Genomic DNA, 26,669 nt, shown 5'->3' on the forward strand with positions numbered 1-26,669 from the left:
TCAACAACACATGACTTGATTGTGTTTTTGTGCAAACATGTCTTAACAAATAATAGATGGAGGCAGTGAAGAGTTGGGTCCTCCAGAGTCCTGGCAGCTCCAGCTAGAGGTGCCTGCTTCATTTCAAGCAACAATTGTGCAATGTGTAAGCCTGTTGGCAACCAGGTTCTAACAATTAAAATTGACGATCTATCCAACCAGTAATGACAGAGATTCATATTCACAATTAATGAAGTTCATTATTTGAAATGAGTCAACCAGTAATTTAATTGGAAATGTGTTGATAACTAATGGTGTTCATTCTTTATTCTACAAGGAAACATGATTCATGGGCAATTCTACTGCATCAACATAGGACTAATCTTTCCTTAACTCATTCATGTTAATTCCCTTCTGAATAATAAAACTTCATTTAAAGTATCCTGGGTGCTTCCAGTTTTATAAAATACCCCAAGTCATTTGCTTTTGGCTCATTATATTGAAACCTCCTGAAACAGAGCCTGTCCTTTGGATGAACGACAGTGACTCAATAGCTGCAAATCTGAAAGGATTTACTGCATATCTGAGTATATGTTCACACAAACTGAACCTAGTTTCTACTGAAATTGATTTCCCTAAATCTGGTCTTTGTGGGCTAGAGCCAGAGAAAATAAACACAGAGGCTGAGAGATCATTGCAAAACTTGGACAGTAATTGTAGCCTCTTTAATCAGGTCGATTCCCACTTTCTCTGCAACAGACTTCAAGATAACCTTTGTTAACTGCTGCAAAGCATTAACAGACAGGTCACCTCTCTCCAGAAATGCCCGAGCATTGAAAGTAACTATGTCAACTTTTCAATAAATGCAGCAAAAGTAAAAGTGATATTTTGTTTGTTTAAACTCTAGAAAATTCTGGTGCATCCATTTTACAGCCTTTGAATTCACATGCAAGATGAGCCACCAGTTTGTTACAATCCCCATAGAGATCAATAGTTTTTTAAAAAGAAATGAATTTCCCAGCAGGGTGGCACAGTGGTTAGCTATTGCTGTCTCACAGCTCCAGGGAGCTGGGTTCGATCCTGACCTCAGGTGTCTGTCTGTGTGGAGTTGGCATGTTCGCCTCATGCCTGTGTGGGTTTCCTCCAAAGACCTGCTGGTTAAGTGGGTTGGCTATGGTAAATTGTCCCTCTGTGACTGTGTGCCCTGTGATGGACTGGCATCCTGTTCTGGGTGTGTTCTACCCAGCACCCATTGTCTGTCAGGGTAGGCTCTGACTCCCTGCAACACTAAACTGGACAAAGTGGTTCTGGGTGAGTGAGTGAATTTTCCAGCAACTGAAAGAATTGCATGACAAGGTTTTACATTTTAAGACTTTTACTGCAACAAACTAAAATCAACATAAATTAAACATTACTTAACAGGTAACTAATACACCAAGAAAAGGCACTTCCTCATTAACTAACACAAGCAAAGTACTTTATGCCATGCTCCAAGCACATATGTAGCCTTGAAGATTCAGTTCCAAGCTCCTCTCAGCTTTTCAGCAGGCTCCTTTCTCCCTACCATTCAGAGTGAGTCGCCCTTTGAACATGATTCCACTCGGTCTTCTGAGCACCCCTAAAATGACTTCCAGCAGCAAGACCCACTCCAGGAACTCTTTGTTCCTTAAGTTTTCACAAGTCCCATTTCTTCAGAGAACCAGTTTTTACCAGAATCCTGCTTGATGGTGAACACAAAAAGCAATCTTTTCCTCTGCTATACACAGCAGCAGCTGTTTCTGTCTCCATGTCAGTGTTCCTGAGTCTGTGTGTACCAAAGTGTGAAAATAGACACATGATTTTCTGTAGGTTCCAATTACAGATCATATGGGCCTGTCTCCTCACAGAATCAGTATGATCACACCATCCTCCCTTTCCATGATATTTTGTTTTACCTTAAGTTAGAAGAGACATTTGAGAACATAAACATCTTGTAAAGTCCTGCATTTGTAACACTTTGTGGGGAAGTTAAGGATAATATCAAATTAAAAGAAGAGGCTTATAATGTTGCAAAGAATATTAGCTAGTCTGAGTTTTGGGAGAGTATTAGAAACTAGCAAAGGGCAAGAAAAGTTCAAGAAAATGGAAGAAAATAGAAAGAGAGTGAGGCCATGAATATTAAAACAGATTGTAATTAATGTGAGCATGGACTACACTCATTGAGCACCTCCTATGAATATTCTCTAGTGAAGACTATGGAGGTGAATCATACCAAGTATCAAGAGCTTTTACAAGTTTATAAAAAGGAGAGTAGCTAAAGTAAACATTGGTCCCTTAGAGGCAGAGACAGAAGAAATTTGAGGAAATGGTAGAGACACTGAACAAATATTTTTTGCCTGCCTTCACAGTAGAATATACAAATTCCAGAAATAAAGGGTAACCATGGGGTGAATAAGTGAGGGACTTAAAATAATGAAAATCAGTAGAGTAAAAGCTTTGGAGAAACTTGAGGAACTAGAAGCCAAAAAATCCTCAGGGCCTGATGGCCTAAATCCTAGGGTTCTAAAAGAGATAGGTACAAGTCTTTCTTTCTTGCTTGCTTTCCCTGTATATTTTTCCTTGCTCCAGGCTCTGCTATGCCCCCATCAATTCTCAGTCTTTTCTCAAGGGTTTTGGCCAAGATATTGCCTCTGAGGTGGCTTTTCCTGCCATGCCCTGTGCCCTAGGTTTATCCACAGCCTGTTCTTGGGCCAGTGGCACTTCAGATCACTACCTTTACCCTTGAGAAATGTTTAAAGGCCACAGATGTGCAGGTTCAACAATGCTTTCAAATCTTGTGACCTATCCTATGACATTGGTTCCCATTCTTTCTAAAGGTACAATCAACCTACTCGTAATTCAAATCTGGGCCAGTAAAATACACCAAAGGGAGATAGAAAGCCAGAGTATTAGGACTGTAGAAAGCTTCGGGAAGAAAGAAAGCATAGGGGCAACAGAGACAATCGGATTTTGGGGCAGAGAGAGATATACAGTTTGGGGAAATGAATAGAGATGGGGGAATAGAAAGAGGCATAAGATCAGAGTGGAGAGCGAGGGAGAGAGTGAGAGATTTGGGAAATGAATAGAGATTACGGGAACAGAAAGACAGAGCTTGGAAGCAGAGAGTCAGAGAGAATAATGGGGGATGCAGATAAAAGGATTCAGGGAATAGGGAGAGAGATTTGGGGAAAGTGAAAGACAGATTAAGAAAGACCAAGTGATTTGTAGTAAAACGGGAGAAAGACACACAAACATTCGAGGGAAAAAGAAACATTTGCATTTATATTACGTCTTTCACAACTACAGAGCACCCAAAGCATTTTACAGCTAACAAGGTACCTTTTGAAGAGTAGCCATTGTTGGGATGTAGGAAATGCAGCAGTCAGTTTGCACCAAGCAAGAGCCCACAAACAGTAATGTGATAATGGCCAGGTAATCTAATTTGGTGATGCTGACTATGGGGTAAATATTGATCAGGACACCAGGAATAACTCTCCTGCTGTACTTCAAAATAATGCCATGGGATCTTTAACGTCCACCTGAGAGGGCAGCAAGGGCCTCATTGAAAGGAAGGTACCTCCATCAGTGTAGTGCTCCCTCAGTATTTATTTAGGATAGGCACAGAGAGTGATGGAGGGATGCAGAGAGACAGGTATGCCCAAATGGGAAAGAAGGTCATGGAAGAGGGGGGGAAAAAAGAGACATTCGCAAGAGAAACCTGACAAAGAGATTGTAGTGAAAGGCAAATAAATCCAATGACAGAAAGATGAGGATACAAGCAGAAAGGCTGAGAGGGACATATCAAAATCAGTCTCAGAAGACACAGCAATCAAAGGATATAGATTTTTAAAAATTAGAGGGAAACTAAAAAACATCCAGGTGTATAAATAGAGACATCGGATAACACAAAGAGACAAATTAGGGCACATTGATCCAGAGATCTACACTCAAAGATCAAATTACAGGCAAAAGCATAGGGTAAGAGTCAGCATTGAGGGCAAGACACAAAGAGCAGAAACAATTACTCATCAGACAAATCAAACATCCTCGATAAACAAAGAGGCACAGGGAACATACTGAGAAAGACACAAACTTCAGGTCAATATAGTACTGACAACAAACAAAGCCATGGGCCATGCACAGTCTGACTAAACACCTTACCTCATCCTATTGTTCCCTATAACTGGAGCTGATCTGAGGACCACATCTGGCATTTATTCACAATTCATGCACTGCCACAGGACATCCAACAGTAAAAAAATAATTGCAACTATTTGTTCAATTTCCTACTTGTAGTTTCAAAGACACATCCTTTTGTCTGGTTGGTGTAAAAGACCTCCCTTGTTGCACTTTGTCCAATGTAATCTGTTTCTGTCCAAAGTTCCTGATAACCAAATGCTGCAATTTTTCAATTCTGCAAAACAGTTTCTTTTTATTATTTATTCTGTTTTTTTTTCACTTTTTCCAAATCACAGATTTGTCCTATAAGGTGTATTCACTGTTAATGCTAAGTTCTGACACTATGGACTGGTTTTACACTTGCAAGCTGGGCATGCTGCCCCCACCAACCTCCCCCAGCCCACCCCACCACACCCCCAACAAAAACGTAAAATAGGGCATGATGGCATCACAGGATCACAGAATGGTTACAGTGCAGAAGGAGGCCATTCAGCCTGTTGCATTTATGCTACCCTCCAAAGGAGCAATTTAGCAAATGCCTCTCCCCAGCCTTCTCCCCACAGCCCTGCACATTCTTCCTTTTCAGATGGTAGCCCATTTCTCTATTAAAAGCTTCAATTGAACCTGCCTCCACCACACACTTGGGCAGTGCATTCTAGATCCTAACCTCCCGCTCCATGAAAAAAATTTTCCTCATGTCTCCATTGTTTCTTTTGCCAATTCCCTTAAATCTGTCCCCTCTTGTTCTCAATCCTTTCAAGTGTTAGCAATAAGACATCATCATTCCCCGATCCCAGGAATGAAAGGCTTAACATATGAGGAACATTTGAGGACTCTGGGTCTATACTCGATGGAGTTTAGAAGGATGAGGGGGGATCTGATTGAAACTTACAGAATACTGAAAGGCCTGGATAGAGTGGACGTGGGGAAGATGTTTCCATTAGTAGGAGAGACTAGGACCCGAGGGCACAGCCTCAGAGCAAAGGGAAGACCTTTTAGAACAGAGATGAGGAGAAACTTCTTTAGCCAGAGATTGGTGAATCTATGAAAATCATTGCCACAGAAGGCTGTGGAGGCCAGGTCACTGAGTGTATTTAAGACGGAGATAGATAGGTTCTTGATTGGTATGGGGATCAAAGGTTACAGGGAGAAAGCGGGAGAATGGGGTTGAGAAACTTATCAGCCATGATTGAATGGCGGAGCAGACTCGATGGGCCAAATGACCTAATTTCTGCTCCTATGTCTTATGGTCTTATGGTCTCTCCCAAATTACGGAAGGCAATGGGTGTAGAAATTGGCAATCCAGCTGCTGGTTCGCCATTTTTAAAGTGCTAAATAACAAGCTACTAAGCTTCTAACAACTCCATCAACTGCAGTTTCTGGTTGCCCGCTGCATTATTCCAGCGTCAGACATGAAAAATTTGGTGGAGCTTTATGGCAACTATGACAAGGCATCACCAGGGTGGAAGATAAGACCTGCCACCAGAACCATGGTTAAATGCACCAGAAGAGCCTGCTGGGGAAGGTGGCAGCATCTGTAATGATTTTTAAATCCTTCCTTTAATCTTTTTTGTCCCGACAATAAAAAATGAAGTCTGAGTCTGAGAACAGGGGACCTTTACAATTCTAGCTGTGACTGACCCCCTGCTCACAGCAGGTATCTGTCTGCTGCATGACATCTTGGCCTGCAGTGCCGATTGGGTGCGGAGTTCCCATTTGCTCCTCAATTGGCTGCTTTCTCACCGGAAGGCCACTAATTGGCCATTTGACTCTTGATTGAATGAGCTGTGATGGTGGGGATGGGAGCGAGCGGACCACTCAGTTTCCATTCTGCCTCCCTCACCCCACCAGGATAAATAAAACTCAGCCCAATGTGATAATGAGAAAGAGGTTCGCAAACCTGCTTATTCAAGATGCCTGGGTTCAATTTCTCCTAGTTCACTCTGATTGCTCCTGGATATGTACAGAGGTGTGACAACCAGGGAACTAACATCCCCCACACCACTTGTTCATTTAACATTCTTCTTTATATCATTTTTATTACACCTTATACATGCTTAGACTTGTGTTGTCTTATTCTGCTGCCTAGTACATCTGGGTTTAAGCTCTAAGCAAAAATCTTATAACCACACCTAGTTACAGTACACCAACAGTTTCCTGTTGTCACACTTCAGTGTCTACTTCTCCCATCGTATATTCTCATGTCCACATTTTTGAAAGCAATTTGTGTAAACCTGTAATGCTGTATTTACGCTTGCACATCAGTACTGGTGCTGCAGTGCCTCGATGGTTAATCTCTCAGCTCCTCAGCCTGTGCAACAGAGAAACTTCAATACGCCAATCAGCTCTACCTCCCTACTTCCCACATTGCCTTCCACTTTTGATTTAACTATACATGATAATATAAGTTGTAGTGGAAGGATACCTGGCATAGCAATGGTTAATTGGAACTGGGAAACTGGATCACCCACAATGTGATGTAAAGAGACACATGAGCTAAGACTAGGGTCAATTGTGGACTGGACAGAGACCTGTGTAGAAGTAAGCAGGGAGTTAGCTCATAGCTTGGATTATACCTTGTATACATGTACACAGTTATATGTTATCATGAACACTTAATGTTCAACCATACAAGACTCAGAACTTCTTCATGAGACCTAGTGAACATACAACATACAATAAAAGTACAGAAGGACACAACATACAATTTTAAAATAGGACTGAGTTATCTCAGCATGAACAGGTCCAGTTATCCTTCAACCTTTAACTCTGCTTCACCTGAAGATGGCCATCAGCTTCGGCACTGAGCTAAGGTCTGACTAGAGCACTAGCTTCAACATGACTTCCGTAGTACAGAGCAGTTCTGTGGAAAATATAACTCAGCACTATATTTGCTTTACCGTCTCATACTGTTTAGACACTGAGCAAGGAGCCAACTAGCTTCATTAATTCTCTTCCAACATCCCCCTTGACAAGTTTTGTCACACCCTGTGAATACATGTTGTTCCTATTTTTACTACCAATGTGCAGTATCTTTCACTTGTTGGCACTGAGTTTTATTTGTCACTGAATAGCTCAGATACAAACCCCATAAATTTCCTTTATTAAATTTCTACTCCCTCTTCTGGGTACAGAGCTTACACTTAGTTTAAATGTAAAGCTATGTCGGAGTCAGGCTACAAATCAAAGAGCAAAGTACCATGGATACTGGAAATCTGAAACAAAAAGAGAAAATGTGGGCAATACTCAGTAGGCCTGGCAGCATCTGGAGAAAGAAACAGAGTTTACATTTCAGGTTGGTGGTCCTCCATGCAAATCAATGCTGTTTACCAGGAGGAGGGGTCCCAGCCAACGGCACTCAGTCCAGCCCCACATTGTAAGTTGCCAGTTCCACAGTGATGCATGTGCCATCTTGTATACTGACGAGTCTTTATCAAAGGCATTTTGGAAATCAATAAACCCCATATCACAGAGTTTATTCCATCATTTTGAAACATTACCTCCTCAAAAAAGATTGGTAAGATCAGCCAGACACGAACCACCTGACTGAAATCATGCTGCTTTTGCTTGGGACGTTATTTTCATAGAGTCATCTGTTGTGCTTCTGATTATTAACCACATTACTTTACCGATTAGTGAGACTGGCTTAACAATGTTCTACCTGCTGTGGTATAGTTATGTGCCACTATCTGAATGTGGCAACTCACATTGCCCAATTCCAATCTGATATGTGTTAGTACTAATAGGTTCTGTTGATGGATGTTAAATATCTAACAGTTTAAGGTAAACGGTAAACAGGTGTATGTAGAGCATTAATTAGTTCATTCCCTCAGATGTGTACATAAAGAAGAGTCTCGGTGTCTGGGGTTAGAGATCTGTGACAAGCATTAAACTGTCTTCATCAAAGCATCCTAGTCTCAGTGTCTTCTTCACAGCCAAGCTTGGGAATTTCACTGACAATAGGATCTCTCTAATTTTCACTGGTTTGCTCAAATAGCCATTAGTCCTTCAAAAAGCTCTCTCTTTGTCGCTTTAACTATTCTGGGTACAATTAATTTGTCATGTGGAGGGTTTATGGCCCCTTGAGCATATTTTGGCACCCCTAATCTTTTCTGTATAATCTTGTCCTCAACCCAGTGGTCATCCCTCCCTCCTCTTTTGATGCTCCACAAGCCTTTATTTTACCCTTAATCACCAGTTTAAAGGGAAAGACTTGCTTTCAAATTCATGTTCAGTCCACTCAGCCACTGTTGTCTCACTAAATTTACGAGAATGTTTCCGGGAACGCGAGACTTCAGTTTTGTAGATAAAGTGGTGAAGCTGAAGCTGTTCTCTTTAGAGAAGATAAGGTTGAGAGGAGATTTAATAGTGGTATTCAATATCTTGCGGGGTCTGGACAGAGTAGATAAGGAGAAATTGTTCTTATGGCAGAAGGGTCCAGAACCAGGGGACACCAATTTAAGATAATTGGCAAAAAAAAGGAAGAATCGATGTGAGGAAAAACCTTTGTATGCATCGAGTAGTTGGATCGGAATACACGGCCTGAGAGTGTGGTGGAGGAACATTCACTCATGACTTTCAAAAGGGAATTGGATAATTATCAGGAGAAGACGTATTTGTAGGGCTGCAGGAAAAAACATGGAGGAGTGGGACAAGCTCAGTAGCTCTTGTGGGGAGCCGGACACAACAGGCTGAATTGTCTCCTTTCGTGTTGTCACCATCCTATGATTCTATAAATTGAAACCTGTAAGAATTAACAATATGAACAATAGTAATGAACAACATGGAATTAACAATATAAACGTAAGTAACAGTCATGCCAGGCAATGACCATCTCCAACAAGAGAATCTAATCATCTCCCCTTGACATTTAATGGCAGTACCACCGTTGAATGCCCCACTATTAACATCCTGGGGGTTACCATTGACCAGAAACTGAACTGGACTAGCCATATAAATACTGTGGCTACAAGACCAGGTTAGAGGCTGGGAATTCTGTGAAGAGTAACTCACATCCTGACTCCCCAAAGCCTGTCTACCCACCCACAAGGCACAAGTCAGGAGTGTGATGGAATATTCTCCACTTGCCTAGATGAGTGCGGCTCCAATAACACTCAAGAAGCTCAGCACCACCCAGGACAAAGCAGCCTGCTTAACTGGCACCCCATCCACCACCTTCAACATTCGCTCCCTCCACCATCGATGCACAGTAGCAGCAGTGTGTACCACCTACAAGATGCACTGCTGCAACTCACCAATGCTCCTTCGACAGCATCTTCCAAACCCAAGACCCCTATCACCTAGAAGGACAAGGGCAGCAGATAGCTGGGAACACCACCACCTGGAAGTTCCCTCCAAGCCACACACAACCCTGGCTTGGAAATATATCATTGTTCCTTCACTGCTGCTGGGTCAAAATCCTGGAACTCCCTCCCTAACAGCACTGTGGGTGTACCTACACCACATGGACTGCAGTGGTTAAAGAAGGCAGCTTACCACCACCTTCTCAAAGGCAATTAGGAATGGGCAATAAATTCTGGCTTTGCCAGTGATGCCAACATCCCATGAAAGAATTAAGGCAAAATAAATAAAATTTTAATTTGGAGGCTGTTTTTGGTGCGTGGCAGGCAATCTCAGTCGTTGCATTCCTTCAGTTACGTGAGGTTAATTGTCAGTCATTGCTCAGTGGTAGAAATCTTTTCTCTGAGTCAGGAGGTTGTGAGTTCAGATCCCATTCTAGAGACTCAAGTCTGGGTTGATAATCCAGTGCAGTGCGAAGGGAATGCTGAACTGTCTGAGGTGCTGCCTTTTGGACAAGATGTTGAACAGCGGCCCTGTCTGCCCTTTCAAGTGGCTGAGAAAGATTCCCTGGTACTATCTTGAAAAGCAGCAGTGTCCTATGTGTCCTTGCCAACCAACATCCCAAAAAACTACCAAGCCATTATCTCACTGCTGTTGTGGGAGCTTGCTGCGCACAGATTGGCTGTTACATTTTCAACAGAACAGCAGTGAGTACACTTCAAAAGTATTTCATTGGGGGAAACTTAATTCAGACGGTGGGGTCCCACCATTGAATCTGGTTGTCGGCAGGTGGAAGGGGTTAGCCGAATGCAATCATGCAGTGGACAGCCAATTCGAGGATCTGATGAGTGGGGCCTATCCAATTATGTGGCTGGGATGGGCCCTTTAACTCCTCCTGCCTCTCTGAAAATGGTGCCTCTGATGCCTGCAGATGCCTCTCTCGACACTGTGCCTCCACACCTCAGGTGTCCAGCAATGGGGGCACCTTCATGGGCCTGATTTCAGCCCTTTCACTGGCTTCTGACCCAAGATTTAACATGCCAATGTCTGACCCTCAGACTGTTCCATCAGATACTCCCAGTCTCTGAGCCATGCCTCGCACATCATTCCATCAGACGCTGCCCCTCTGATCCATGCACCTCAGACTGTTCCATCAGCCCATCCCCTCCCCCTCTGATCCGTGTCCCTCAGTCTACTCCATCAGCCCACCTTCCCCTCTGACTTATGTCCCTCAAACTGTCCCATCAGGCCTTCCCCCTCTGAGCCATGCCTCTCAGACTGTTCCATCAGGACCTCCCCTCTGATTTGTGCCTGTTGGACTGTTCTGTCAGGCCCTCCTGTTTTGTTACGGGTTCATTAGATGTCTCATTGATGAGATCTTGAGACTTGTATGTTTAAATATGAACCATTTATTGGTAATCCTTAATGATGCATAAATCTCAATTGCTGCTATGCATGGTGCTGTTCCCATGCAGGTACCTTCTTGACTGTTCTCCGAGTCTATTACTATGTAACTCTACACATCATACAGCGGGTGGTGCTATTCTCCAGCTCTAAGTTAACCTTTACTCTGCTGAGCACCTTTACATTACAATGGCATTCAGGCACAGACAACATCCCCCTTTCTTCTCAGAATAAAACTTTCCTCGCTACCAATGGAGTATAGCTATTTACAATACAATCTTTACTTGCTATGCCTTCTCCCCCACCAGGTCTCTGACTTTATAAAGTCAGATGGTCTTGAGGCTTGACAATTCTCCTATATCTCAGTCTGTGTTTCTGGTATGCAGTTATCTCCATTTGATTCTCTTTTCGTGCTCCTTCGAGTTGCTTTTCTCTTTATTAACAACCCATTTGCTTCTTTCAGACATTGCGTTTGTCTGGTTCCTTCCGCATTCCATTCGTGCCTAGAGTGGGCTCGAACTTTCTTCTTCTGGTATGTCCATCATGTTCTTGCTGGACGTTGATGTTTCGCAAATGGAATCTTAGATAATGGGAACTACCATTAGATAATGGTAGTTCCAATGCAGCTTTTTCTGAAGTAATATTCAATATCCCTTTTAGCTTATGTTTTTTCAAGGCTACAAATTGATTCTTCAATGAGCCTTTCATGGTCACAAATTCTTTGCATGCCTTTTCTGCCTGCTGTTTTGCCTGGCTGTACATCTGGTTGAGCTTTCCCAACTCCCACTTTAATTTGTCAACTGTGGAATGGAGGGTCATTATTTCCTCCTGATACCTTTGCATCATAGCAAAAATTTGTTTGTTCAGATCTCAAACAGCTTGGTTCATTGAAGATTTCAGTTTATTGTGCATTTTCAAAGGTATATCCTCAGCTTGAATCTCAGGCTTCAAATCTCCCAGTTCAGCTCTGATGCGAACATTTTCCTATAGAAAGGCTTCATTTTCCTTTTGCATGTTTTGCTTCTTCTGAGTTACCACAGATAGTTTTCCTTCATTCACAGCCATCTGCTCACTCCACACTGCCATCTGCTGTTGCAGTTTGGGTACTGTGTCAGCATTTTCAAAAAGTTCTATTTTTAGCTTTTTGGCTGCTTCTCAGCTATTTCTTTCTTCTGCACTAAACTCTTCAGCTCGTGAATTTCAGTGCACTGACATGATCGACAACCATCTTGTGGCTTACTTGAATATTGTGTCCCTTGCTCTGAGGTATTATGTCTCCCTCACCCCGGGATCTTTTGGCTTCCTCTCTCGGGTTTTCTGTTGCCCTCTCTCTGGGGACCTTTGTTACCCTCTCTCTGGAGTCATTTTTTGCTCACGGCGCTTTATTGGGGGTGTACAAGACCTTCTTTTAGGATCTGAACTCTTCACAACTTGGAGTTTAAAATATCAGTCAAAGCCTTTTAATATCTCACCAAATGTTGTTGAGCATTGATCTATACGTTGGCTGTAGAGTACTTCACCAGCAAATGAACCAAACACGGATTAAAGCTTGTCAATTTGCACTTCTTCGGATTCCTTAATTCATCCTGTCATTCTCCTGTAAACAAAAAATTATTTTCTCCAACACTCCCAATCTTGGACCTGGTTTAGCCATTTCCTTATCTAAGATGGGTCTGGCTATTCTGATTTTCTGTCCATGGCCGTTTTTTTGTTTTGATTAGTTGTAGCTTTAAATGTCATTGCCCCTTTAAGGTGGTAATCATTTTTTTCTCTCAGGCTAACTGCCTGTTTCTTTGTTTTTGACTTTAATGCGATTTTACAATTTTGTCAGCTGATCAGCTGCCTCATTTTTAAAAACTTTTAATACTTCAAAATATCAGCATTTCTTTTCTGGGCAATTCTCTCTTTTTTACCTTTTACCTCTGCAGGTTCTTTTTTAATGCCCCGCACTTTGGGAGTTTGGGCTTTTTAAAAAATGCAACAAGCTGTTGACTCTGCAGCACATTTCTCCTCTGCACAATAAGCCAGGGACCTGACTGAAAAAGGTTGCCTTTCTCATAAACGCTGTAGGCTTTTTTACTTTTTGTTTACTGTGCTTTGCAGGTTTCCCCCTTTAATCTGGTAGCTGATTTTTATTTAACATTTTTTTTAACTTCAGTGCAGTATGGCTAACACTGCTGCGACCTGCTGAGCCCCTGGGACTACTGCCTATTCTACAATGTAATTACAGCTTCGTTTACGTCATTTTGCTCACCTGCCTTGTGATCTGACCAGGCTCCTTCACTCTGCATCACTCAGGGTCTTGCAATGTGCCTCTACTCACTGCTGGATTCTTCAACTTCCAAGTTTGTAGTGAAGCTTCTTCAACTGTTCCTTCAATTTTTTTCTTAGGCAAACATCTCTCTGGTCAGGCTTCAGTTGCTTTTAGTTTTTCATATCTTGGAATTCTGTTCTGTGTTCATTGTTTAAATACCACCTTTCAACACACCACCGTCACCATGTTGCATTATAGCGCATTTGATGTCTCATTGATGAGATCTTCACGCTTCTATGTTTAAACATGAACCATTTATTGGTAATCCTTAAGTACGTACTCATCCCAGTTACTGCCATGCATGGTGCTAGACTGTTCTTCAAATCTAACACCATGTGGCTCCATACATCATACCATGGGTGATGTTATTCTCCAGTCACATGTTAAGCCTTGGTCTGCTGATCACCTTTCTCTTACAATGGCATGTACACACAGAACATCTCTCTCTCTGACTTATGTTCCTCAGACAGTTCCATCAGGCTCTCTCCCTCTCATCAATGCCCCCCAAGACTGTTCCAACAGGCCCTCTCCCTCTGATCAATGCCCCCCAGCCTGTTCCATCAGACCCTCGCCCTCTGATCAATGCCCCTCAAACTGTTCCATCAGGCCCACTCCCTCTGATCAATGGCCCTCAGACTGTTCCATCAGGGCCACTCCCTCTGATCAATGTCCCCCAGACTGTTCCATCAGGCCCTCTCCCTCTGATCAATGCCCCTCAGACTGTTCCATCAGGCCCACTCCCTCTGATCAATGGCCCTCAGACTGTTCCATCAGGCCCACTCCCTCTAATCAATGTCCCATAGACTGTTCCATCAGGCCCACTCCCTCTGATCAATGTCCCCCAGACTGTTCCATCAGGCCCACTCCCTCTGATCAATGCCCCTCAGACTGTTCCATCAGGTCCACTCCCTCTGATCAATGTCCCCCAGACTGTTCCATCAGGCCCTCTCCCTCTGATCAATGCCCCCCAGACTGTTCCAACAGGCCCTCTCCCTCTGATCAATGCCCCTCAAACTGTTCCATCAGGCCCTCTTCCTCTGATCAATGCCCCTCAAACTGTTTCATCAGGCCCTCTCCCTCTGATCAATGCCCCTCAGACTGTTCCATCAGGCCCTCCCCCTCTGATCAATGTCCCCCAGACTGTTCCATCAGGCCCTCTCCCTCTGATCAATGTCCCCCAGACTGTTCCATCAGGCCCTCCCCCTCTGATCAATGCCCCTCAGACGGTTCCATCAGGCCCTCCCCCTCTGATCAATGTCCCTCAGACTGTTCCAACAGGCCCTCCCTCTCTGATCAATGTCCCCCAGGCTGTTCCATCAGGCCCTCCCCCTCTGATCATTGTCCCTCAGACTGTTCCATCAGGCCCTCCTCCTCTGATCAATGCCCCTCAGACTGTTCCATCAGGCCCTCCCCCTCTGATCAATGTCCCCCAGGCTGTTCCATCAGGCCCTCCCCCTCTGATCAATGTCCCCCAGACTGTTCCATGAGGCCCTCCCCCTCTGATCAATGTCCCCCAGACTGTTCCATCAGGCCCTCCCCCTCTGATCAATGTCCCTCAGACTGTTCCATCAGGCCCTCCCCCTCTGATCAATGTCCCTCAGATTGTTCCATCAGGCCCTCCCCCTCTGATCAATGTCCCTCAGACTGTTCCATCAGGCCCTCCCCCTCTGATCAATGCCCCTCAGACTGTTCCAACAGGCCCTCTCCCTCTGATCAATGCCCCCTAGGCTGTACCATCAGGCCCTCTCCCTCTGATCAATGCCCCCTAGGCTGTACCATCAGGCCCTCCCCCTCTGATCTATGCCCCCCAGGCTGTACCATCAGGCCCTCTCCCTCTGATCTATGCCCCCCAGGCTGTTCCATCAGGCCCTCTCCCTCTGATCTATGCCCCCCGGGCTGTACCATCAGGCCCTCTCCCTTTGATCTATGCCCCCCAGTCTGTACCATCAGGCCCTCTCCCTCTGATCAATGCCCCCCAGGATGTACCATCAGGCCCTCTCCCTCTGATCAATGCTCCTCAGACTGTTCCATCAGGCCCTCCCCCTCTGATCAGTGCCCCCTAGGCTGTACCATCAGGCCCTCCCCCTCTGATCAATGCTCCCTAGGCTGTACCATCAGGCCCTCTCCCTCTGATCTATGCCCCCCAGGCTGTATGTAACTTTGTGAACTTCTCTCCTCCTGTGGCACGCAGCAGCAAAATGGCTGATCTTCCTCCTCAGAGGAGGCACCTCATTTCAACACCTTCAGCTTTCACTGGCCAGGAATCTGGTGACCCGTGATTCCTGCTTGCCAATCGTATGATCCCAGAAGGTGTGTTTGATAGAATTGAGCAGCATGCCGATGACTCAACTGCCAGCTTAACAAATCTCAATTGGCTTTCCGTTGTGTTCATATGTGTTTGCGTGCCCCCCCCCCCAACCAACCTTCCTGCCAACTGCTTAAGACACCTGTCAGTTTCCATTCCGACTCACCGGCTCCCGATGCGATTCTGTGGTATTCCCGCCACAGATCCCACTTTGGTGGGATGCATTAAATTCAACCCATTGTCTCTTAAGTAGTTTGGCATGTGCTGAGGTCATGTAAGGCACTATATTAATGCAAGTTTTTCTCTCTATTAGGAAGGAAAGCAAAGCCATTGCACATGGTACACAGCTCTGTCCAGTGCTTTGCTGTATTGTGAAAAGATTTGGGGAAAACGGACAGTGTGCAGATGGATTTAAATCTCATTTTTGCTGCCGAGTGATTTGGAGTTCACAGGAGTATTTTTCTGCTCTGACTCCATTGTGATACTTGGCAATGAAATGAAAGCAATGATACATTGCTGAGTTTTCTTTTTGTCTGCAATCCAATAAAAGGCATAATGGCTGTTAAATTGTACATCACACTCGAGGAGCATGAATTATTGGCAATAATTGTTTCTAATGGTAATTGAGATTAAATCCAGAAGATGCAATTGCTTTCGCAGGGATAGGCAGGGGCACACATTCTGTTCCTTTAATGTAATGAGGGAAGGAGGATATTTGTTCTGCTTATTAGGTGTAGTAAATGCCCTCTTTTTACTGCTGTTTATAAGAGGAACTTTCTGCAACTCCCAACTATTGCATGGCACAGTGAAACCAGGCATCCCAGAAAGAGCCTCAATGCCTTATGTTCAACAGTGTGTCTGGACTGCCAATATCTCACCTTGTGATCTTGAACGCTGATATTTACTAGGATGAGTTCTACGAGCAGTTCACTGAAGGGTGGCAGTAAGGGGGAGTGGGGGCAGGGGCTGGTGATGTGAAGTTTAGTTTGAGAAGCTCTGCAGAATCTGAAGTTGCAGTGTCCACCCTTTTTTTCTTGAGCGGGTTCCCTGCCTGGAAGCCAGGCTAATGTTTAGGTTAGGTTTTCGCTGTTGGGTGGGGAACACCTCAGACGAGGCCCCAGGCACAGGAGCAGATAGGGAGCCTGCAGCTGCTTTAGTGTTAGTGTGTTGGGGTAGCACTGGGCCTTGCGGCGGGAGAGGGGGTGTTTCTCCATCCCCTGAAAGGGTCCAATCCCAGGGAGGCCCAATCCCTGATCCCTCTTAGAGGGGAGTGGTCTGATATCCCATATTCCCTTGGGGTGGGTTCTGGTCCCCAATCCTGGGTGAAGTCCAATCCCAAAGGGATCTGATTCCCAGGGTCTTTGGATGGAGGTATGGGGGTGAAGGGGTTGAGGGGGGTGGAGCAGAGCCTGATGGTGGACAGGGAGGAAGGTAAGCTTGGTTGGGTGGCTGGCAAGAATCCCTCCTGCTCCTCTTCATCCTGGAAAGGCATGTACCCTTTCCCTGAAGCAGCCCTCAACTCCCTTCAGGTACAAGCTTTCTCGAGGCCTCGAGAACCTGACCATTCCTGGTGAAACTTGGGAGAAGAGTATGAAGCATAGATGCTCATTAGAACATTTAAATTATAATCCACTTCCGATATAATCCCCCAGCCCCCACACCCCCCTGCACCCATTCCACCTCCATTCAAACCAGAAGAGGGTGGGCTGGAGGCCAGTTGGGGTCAGGTTTGGGATTTTTAAAACTTTAACATTCCAGCCAACCCTGACCCATCCATTCCTTGTGGTGACAATTCCCCCCATGTCTCTCTGTCACATCTCCCTCACTGCTACTTCTCCAATCGCTAAGGATGGACTGAGGAATACTCAAGGCTATTTATGGAGACGGATATGATGATACCGGATCACCCTGCACCCCATCGAGAGGATGCAGGTAGCAGCTCATCTCCATACTGGCAGCATCATGCAGCCTGGCTCAAATGCGTCACTGGCTGACTGCATGCTGAGGGGGAGATCAGCTTCATGTGAGGCTAGCATGAGTTAAAGCAAACCTGCACCTCTTCAAGGGTAGATACATTCTGGTTGGAGCAGGGGCTGGAACTGTTTGTTGAGGAGTTTCTCAGAGGGAAGAAAGGGGAACAATGGAAGACTAGGCTGGAGAGGAGGATCTGAGGCTCTCCTTGTTGGCCTCAGCAATGGGGCTCATCCTTTTACAGAAGGCCTCCAGACATGACTTTGAAGGAAATAGGAGCTGAGCACCACAAGGGCCAGGATTTTATGGCCCATCCCACCCAGCGGGATATTATGGTCCCGCCGAATTGAATTGCTTGCCACATCCGCTGGGGGGGAGACACGCCGCAGCGGGACCATAAAACCCTGGCCAATGAGCCTTGCCCCAAGGACCTGGCTACAGTGCTAGAAAAGGTTCAATGATTGGAGAGGTTGGGACTGTTTTCCTTGGAGAAAAGAAGACTGAGAGGAGACTTGATTGAGGTATTCAAGATCCTGAGGAGTAAGGACAGGGTAAATAGTGAGAAACTGTTCCCACTCAAGAGAACATCAAGAACTAGAGGGCACAGATTCTAAATAAGGGGCAAAAGGAGTAAATGTGATGTGAGGAAAAATTTTTCTCACAGAGGGTGGTTGGAGTCTGGAGCACACTTCCTGAAAGGATGGTAAAGGCAGGTTTGATCGAGGTATTCAAAAGGGAATTGGATTGCTACCTGAAAAGAGAGAATGTGCAAGGTTACAGGGGTAAGGCAGGGGAGTGGGACTAGGTGGGATGCTCTTTCAGAGAGCCAGTGCAGACTCAATGGGATGAATGGCCTCCTGCGCCATAAATATACTGTGATACTGTGACCTCATACTAGTGGTCAAGGTCAGTGAATACGTCGTCAAATGCCATCTCCGAGCCACTACACCACCAACTTCATACACTGCTCAATGCACCACACCCCCATTCGCACATGAGCAATCTCTAGCAATCAGGTCACATGCCTAACAGTAAATGCTCCATCTCGCCCTCATACACTTCATACTGCCGCAAGCCTCACACCCACATCTCACAGCTTCCCCATATTTCCAGCTATTCAGTTTATGACAGGCACATCACCCAAAAACAGTGCACCACACTCACTGACATGCTTTACTTTCTTTTGCAGGACAAACTGGCTTGGAACAGGGGGAAGCAACAAAGAACCATCAGGGGACAGGCACAGCTGCTTGTCCTGAGCCCCTTGGAGAAGACGTTGCTTTGAATATTGACATGGACAGTTATTGGGAAAATTCCAACCGGTGTTGTTGAAGCCATCCACAATGACAGTGGTCCTGATTTATAAACACACCTTCACTCTCATCCCACAGTCAGGTCTGAAGTACAAGCTTCAAAGGGTGTGACCAGGGACCTCTTACTTTTCATTAACTTCCCTCACCCCAACGACCCCCCTTCCTTCTGTATTCATGCTTTCAGATATCCAAGACTTGCCACCTGGCGATAAACGGCAAGAACTAGAGACACTTCTGAGGAAGAAGCGCCATCACATGACCTGGCATTTGCAGCTCAGACACTGGCACTGTGCATAACTTGGAGGGTAGCATATCGCCACATCTGCGCATGCGGTGGGTTGTAGCAAGGCCATGGTGGGAGAAGGATAGCATGTACACCAGTGCCCTGTAGGGAGAGCTCACCGACAGCTTCTGCTATTGAGGACTCAAATCAGGCCTGCATCCTGGTAACGTACAGGATGGTGCTGAAGTACATGCACACAGAGATGCTTGGGGCATTGGCAGGCCTGCCACTTGTCACTCTCAAGGAGCATAGAAGAGTTTGATTGAACTTTGTCTCGGGGCTTCTCACAGAGCTGGAACTCCAGCCTTTCCAGTGTAGAAGTGGTGGACAACTCCATGTCAACAGGAAATGCTGGAATAACTCTGGCAGCATCTATGGAGAGAGAAGCAGAGCTAATGTTTCGAGTCCGTATGAGTTGTCTTCAGAGCACTTACAGAGCCAGCAATGGTGCAGTGTCTGTTCACTGATGTCTCAGCTTCATTGGAGCACAGGCAGAAGCCTAACATCAGAATGCTGCAATGGAAGTTCAGACTGGAGGTCCTGAGATCTCTGCTTAATGCCATACATTAGAATGCAAATACCAGTGCTCAACAGGGGCAGGAGGCTCTCCCAGCAGTCCAACAATCTGTGATCTAACAGGTTACGAGGATTGTTGAGGTGTAGCCCTGGGCTGTGGCAGGCATCTGTGATGCAGAGACTCGTTGTCCTCTCTCAGTATGTTATATCCATCTGCAGCCTCCCCCACTGAAAGTCAGCAGCCGTGCTGCAGCCACTGGGGTGGCACTGTGCAGGAACACAAGGACAGGTGAAGGTACCCACAAGACAGACACAAAGGGGATGCATGAGGGTGAATAGTTGAGTTTGATATGTAATATTAAGTGTTGTTGGATGAAGCTGCTACGATTTCAGGGTTTTGACCAAGAGGGCATTGCGATGCTGTGGATTGGAAGGGGAGGTATAGTGGAGTAATGGTGATCTAGGGACCTTTCTGAGAGGAGCTCAGGAGCTCTGATGAGATGTTCTTGAACAGCCTGCCTGGAATGATGATGTTCTAGATATCTCCTCACTTCCTCTTCCTCCTGATGTGCCCTCCTGAGTGCCAGATTACAGCTGGTGGAAGCAGCAGACAATCCCAGATTTGGAGACATCCTGTGACAACTATTGGAGAGCTCCTCCCAAGTGATTCAGGCAGCGCAACTGTTGTATCGGGGCAACACTGGCCTGCTCCAAGATGTCCCTGGTTACAGCTTGGCCCTCACAGTAGGAGCACTGCCCACATGTCAGCGAGTGGCAGAGTGGAGTGATAAGCCACATGTACAGCAGATAGCCCTCATCACCAAGCAGCCACATCTAGTTTGATGTGGTGGTTTGAAGATGGTTAAGTAAGCAGGAATTTACCAAAGCGGTGCTCTAGGTGTGGTTGCACGCCTGGTGCATGTTAAGTGGAAGGTTTTGCTTTTTAATATATCTCAGGCACAGCCTGGAAGGATCCACTGGCATGGAAATTGAGGGCCACAGTGATCCTAAAGACATTGACAGCACTGTCCTCTCCCCGTTGTACAGCTGTCGTTCCAGTTGGAGGTGGTACAGTTCAATTTTCACCTCCTAGTGAAGTGTAGCCTGGCTGAGGTGGAGGTAGAGATGCTCCCTGAAGGCTTTTGTTGGTTAGGCCATTCCATTGAGAGCTCTCCTCCTCCACCCTCCACGCACAGCACCCCCTCTCTGCTGCCTCAACTTCATGCCATGCTGCAGCTCAAGAACATCTGCAGGTATAGTCCCCCATTACTAAAAGCAAGCTTCCTGCTCAGAAGCCTTTAATCTCCAGCTGACTCCCTGCCAAGGCTCAGCACCACTCTCGTCTGACTCAAAGAACTTGTGTGAATTCCTCCAAAAAAAAAAGGATCACCCAGCATCAACCTAGGCACCAGAAACAGCAAACCCAACCCTGTCAACTCTGCAAAATCCTCCTTACTAACATCTGGGGCCTTGTGCCAAATTGGGAGAGCTGTCTCACAGACTAGTCAAACAACAGCCTGACATAGTCATACTCACGGAATTGTACCTTACAGATAATGTCCCAGGCTCCACCATCACCATCACTGGGTATGTCCTGTCCCAATGGCAGGACAGGCCCAGCAGAGGTGGCGGCACAGTGGTATACAGTCGGGGGGAGTTGCCCTGGGAACCCTCAACATCAATTCCGGACCCCATGAAGTCTCATGGCATCAGGTCAAACATGGGCAAGGAAACCTCCAGCTGATTACCATGTACCACCCTCCCTCAGCTGATGAATCAGTGCTCCTCCATGTTGAACATCACTTGGAGGAAGCACTAAGGGTAGCATGGGTGCAGAATGTACCCTGGATGGGGGACTTCAATATTCATCACCAATAGTGGTTCAGTAGCACCACTACTGACTGAGCTGGCTGAGTCCTGAAGGACATAGCGCTAGACTGGGTCTACAGCAGACAGTGAGGGAGCCAACAAGAGGGAAAAACATACTTGACTTCATTAACTTCCCTGCCGCAGATGCATCTGTCCATGACAGTATCGGTAGGAGTGATCACCACACATTCCTTGTGGAGACTAAGTACCGCCTTCACATTGAGAATACCCTCCATCATGTTGTGTGGCACTACCACCGTGCTAAATGAGATAGATTTCGAACAGATCTAGCAACTCAAGACTGGGCATCCACAAAGCACTGTGGGCCATCAGCAGCAGCAGAATTGTACTCGAGCACAATCTGTAACCAATCTGGCCCAGCATATCCCCCAGTCTACCATTACCATCAAGCCAGGGGATCAACACTGGTTCAATGAAGAGTGCAGGAGGGCATGTCAGGAGCAGCACCAATCATAACTAAAAATGAGTCAACCTGGTGAAGCTATAACACAGGGCTACTTGTGTGCCGAACAGCATAAGCGGCAAGTGATAGACAGAGCTCAGTGATCCCACAACCAACAGATCAGATCTAAGCTCTGCAGTCCTGCCACATCCAGTTGTGAATGGTGGTGGACAATTAAACAACTCACTGGAGGAGGAGGCTCCACAAATATTCTCATCCTTTATGATGGGGTAGCCCAGCACATTAGTGTAAAAGATAAAGCTGAAGCATTCGCAACAATCTTCAGCTAGAAGGGCTGACTGGATGATCCATCTTGGCCTCCTCCTTCATCTACACAGATGCCCCTCTTCAGCCAATTCAATTCACTCCACATGATTTCAAGAAATGGCTGAAGGCAATGAATACCGCAAAGACTATGGGCCCTGACAACATTCTGACTGCAATATTGAAAAACTTGCTGTGCCTCTAGCCAACTCTTCCAGTGCTGTTACAACATAGACAGCTACCCGACAATGTGGAAACATGCCCAGGCATGCCCTGAACACAAAAAGCAGGACAAATCCAAGACAGCCAATTACTGCTGCATCAGTCTACTCTCGATCATCAGTAAAGTAATGGAAGGGATCACCGACAGTGCTATCAGGTGGTCCTTACTCACGGAAATTCAGTTTGGGTTTCACCAGGGTCACTGAGCACCAGACCATCATTACAGCCTTGATCCAAACATGGACAAATGAGCTGAACTCCAGAGGTGCGGCGAGAGTGACTGCCCTTGACATCAAGGCAGCATTTGACTGAGTGTGGCATCAAGGAGTCCTAGCAAAACTGGAGTCAATGGGAATCAGGGGGAAAACTCTCCACTGGTTGGAGTCATACCTAGCACAAAGGAAGATGGTTGTGTTTGTTGGAGGTCAATCATCTCAGTTCCAGGACATCACTGCAGGAGTTCTTCAGGGTAGTGTCTTAGGCCCAACCATCTTCAGCTGCTTCACCTTCCTTCCATCATAAGGTCAGAAGTGGGGATGTTCGCTGGTGATTGCACAATGTTCAACTCCATTCACAACTCCTCAAATACTGAAGCACTCTATGTCCAAATGCAGCAAGACCTGGACAATATCCAGACTTGGGCTGATAAATGGCAAGCAACATTCACATCACCCAAGAGTCAGGCAATGACCATCTCCAACAAGAGATAATCTAACCATCGCCCCTTGACATTCAATGGCATTACCATCACTGAATCTCCCACTATCAACATCCTGGGGGTTACCATTGACCAGAAACTGAACTGGGCTAGCCATATAAATACTGTGGCTACAAGAGCAGGTCAGAGGCTGGGAATCCTGAAGCAAAAACCTGTCTGCCATTTACAAGGTGCAAGTGAGGCGGTTGATGGAATACTCCCCACTCGCCCGGATGAGCATTATTCCAATCACCCTTAAGAAGCTTGAAGCCATCCAGGGCAAAACAGCCTGCTTGATTGGCACAGCATCCACCATCTTAAACATCCATGCCCTCCACCACCAATGCACAGTGGTAGCAGTGTGCACTATCTCCAACCATTGAATTGGCTGAAGACTGGCATCTGTGATGCTGGAGACCTCCGATTAAGGCCAAAATGGATCATCCACTCGGCACTTCTGGCTGAAGATTATAGCAAATGCTTCAGCCTTATCTTTTGCATTGATGTGCTGGGGTCCCCAACATTGAGGGTGGGGATATTTGTGGAGCATCTTCCTCCAGTGAGTTGTTTAATTGTCCACCACCATTTACGACTGGATGTGGCAGGACTGCAGAGCTTAGATCTGATACGTTGGTTGTGGGATCGCTTAGCTCCGTCTATCACTTGCTGCTTATGCTGTTTGGCATTCAAGCAGTCCTGTGTTATAGCTTCACCAGATTGACACATCATTTTTAGGAATGCCTGGAGCTCCTACTGGCATGCCCTCCTGCACTCTTCATTGAACCAGGGTTGGTCCCCTGGCTTGATGGTAATGGTAGAATGGGGGTTATGCCAGGCCATGAGGTTACAGATTGTGTTCGAGTACAGTTTTGCACTGCTGTGGCCCACAGCGCCTCATGGTTGCCCAGTCTTGAGTTGCTAGATCTGTTTGAAATTTATCTCATTTAGTACGGTGATAGTGCCACACAACATGATGAAGGGTATCCTCAATGTGAAGGCGGGACTTTGTCTCCACAATGACTGTGCGGTGGTCACTCCTACCGATACTGTCATGGGCAGATGCATCTGCAGCAGGCAGGTTGGTGAGGATGAGGTCAGTTATGTTTTTCCCTCTTGTTGGTTCCCTCACCATCTGCCGTAGACTCGGTCTAGCAGCTATGTCCTTTAGGACTCGGCCAGCTGAGTCAGTAGTGGTGCTACCGAGCCACTCTTGGTGATGGACATTGAAGTCCCCCACCCAGAGTACAATCTGCCCCCTTGCCACCCTCAGTGACAGTGCTTCCTCCAAGTGATGTTCAACATGGAGGAGCACTGATTCATCAGCTGATGGAGGGTGGTATGTGGTAATCAGCAGGAGGTTTCCTTGCCCACGTTTGACCTGATGCCATGAGACTTCATGGGGTCCGGGTCGATGTTGAGGACCCCCAGGGCAACTCCCTCCCAACTGTATACCACTGTGCCACCACCTCTGCTGGGTCTGTCCTGACATGGGGACAGGACATACTCAGGGATGGTGATGGTGGAGTCTGGGACATTATCTGTAAGGTATGATTCCGTGAGGATGACTATGTCAGGTTGTTGCTTGACTAGCCTGTGAGACAGCTCTCCCAATTTTGGCACTTGCCCCCAGATGTTAGTAAGGAGGATTTTGCAGGGTTGACAGGGTTGGGTTTGCCATTGTTGTTTCCGGTGACTAGGTCAATGCCGGTGGTCCGTCTGGTTTCATTCCTTTTTTAAGGCTTTGTAGGCTCCCTAGGCCATTTAAGAGTCAGGAGTCATTAGGGAACCAAATTTGGGTTTTAACAATTGATAATGCTTTCATGGTCACCATTAGATTTATAATTCCAGGTTTTTATTGAATTCAAATTCCACCATCTGCTGTGGCAAAATTTGAAACCAAGTCCCCAAAGCATTACCCTGGATCTCTGGATTACTAATCCAGCAACAATACCACTCTGCCATCACCTCCCCTTGTTTAAGAAAGGATTTAAATTGTTGGAGGCAGTTCAGAGGAGGTTTACTAGATTGCTACCTGGAATGAGCGGGTATCCTATGAGGAAAGGTTGGACAGGTTGGGCTTGTTTCCACTGGAGTTTAGAAGAGTGAGGGAAGATTTGATTGGAGTATACAAGATCCTGAAAGGCCTTGACAAGATTGATGTGGAAAGGATGTTTCCTCTTTTGCTAGAGTCCAGAACCAGGGGGCACTGTTTTAAAATTAGGAGTCGCCCTTTTAGGACAGAGATGAGGAGGAATTTTTTTCTCTCAGAAGGTCGTGTGACTTTGGAACTCTCTGCCTCAGAAGGTGGTGGAGGCGGGTCATTGAATATTTTTAAGGCAGAGGTAGATAGATTCTTGTTAGGCAAGGGAATCAAAGGTTATCGGTGTTAGATGGGAATGGGGAATTCGAAACACAAACAGATCAGCCATGATCTTAATGAATAGCAGAGCAGGCTCGAGGGGCCGAATGGCCTACACCTGCTCCTATTTCATTTGTTTGTATGATCTGTCCACCTCTCTTATTCTTGCATTGTTCTTGTGATTTGATGTTTCAATATTTCCGAGATGGAGTATAGAATCCCCTCTTGGACTGGTGGGATTGGCCCATTTGGAGGCACATATACTGATGCCAGGTCATTTTTGTACATGTATTTAAGTGTACATGAATTAATGTCCAACTGGGAAACTGGATACTTGTGAAGTAGTCCCAATGCTAAAGTGAAGTAGCAATCAGGAGAAGCTTCAAACTGTTCAAAAGCATTCAGGGAATGGAAAGCTATGTAAATTTATTCCAAACCAGAAAGATCAATAAATCCAATTAAGGGACAAAAAATACAAAAAAGGAATTAAAGTTACAAGTGGTGTGACATGAAACAAGTACATGAATACAGTCTGCTGTACCCCCTACTGGTAATGCAATGCTACAGCCACTGAAACACAAATCTGTTCGCCAATTGACAAAACCAGAGAAAAATACTCGACGCAGGCTGGAGTTTACTGTCAGCAAAATAAACAGTGCATCTGCCTAAAAAGGAAATTTCTTTGTGTCGATTAGTTATCTCAACAAGTACTAATGCTATGTTACCAGTTCTTGTCCAACATAAAAATGTTTACCCCTCTATCACTAACGTAGCCTGTCTCCCTCTCTCTCTCTCTCTCTCTCTCTTTTAAATACCAGCTCTTCCATCACTAACACAGCCTGTCTCTCTCTCTCTCTTTTAAATACTAGCTCCTCCATCACTAACACAGCCTGTCACCCCCTCTCACTCACTCTCTCTTTTAAATACCAGCTCCTCCATCACTAACACAGCCTGTCACCCCCTCTCACTCTCTCTCCCTTTTAAATACCAGCTCTTCCATCACTAACACAGCCTGTCTCTCTCTCTCTCTCTCTTTTAAATACCAGTTCCTCCATCACGAACACAGCCTGTCACCCCCTCTCACTCTCTCTCTCTTTTAAATACCAGCTCTTCCATCACTAACACAGCCTGTCACGCCCTCTCACTCTCTCTCTCTTTTAAATATTAGCTCCTCCATCACTAACACAGCCTGTCTCTCTCTCTCTCTCTCTC

Source organism: Cetorhinus maximus, chromosome 9, assembly GCF_964194155.1.
Source record: "Cetorhinus maximus chromosome 9, sCetMax3.hap1.1, whole genome shotgun sequence".
NCBI lineage: Eukaryota > Metazoa > Chordata > Chondrichthyes > Lamniformes > Cetorhinidae > Cetorhinus > Cetorhinus maximus.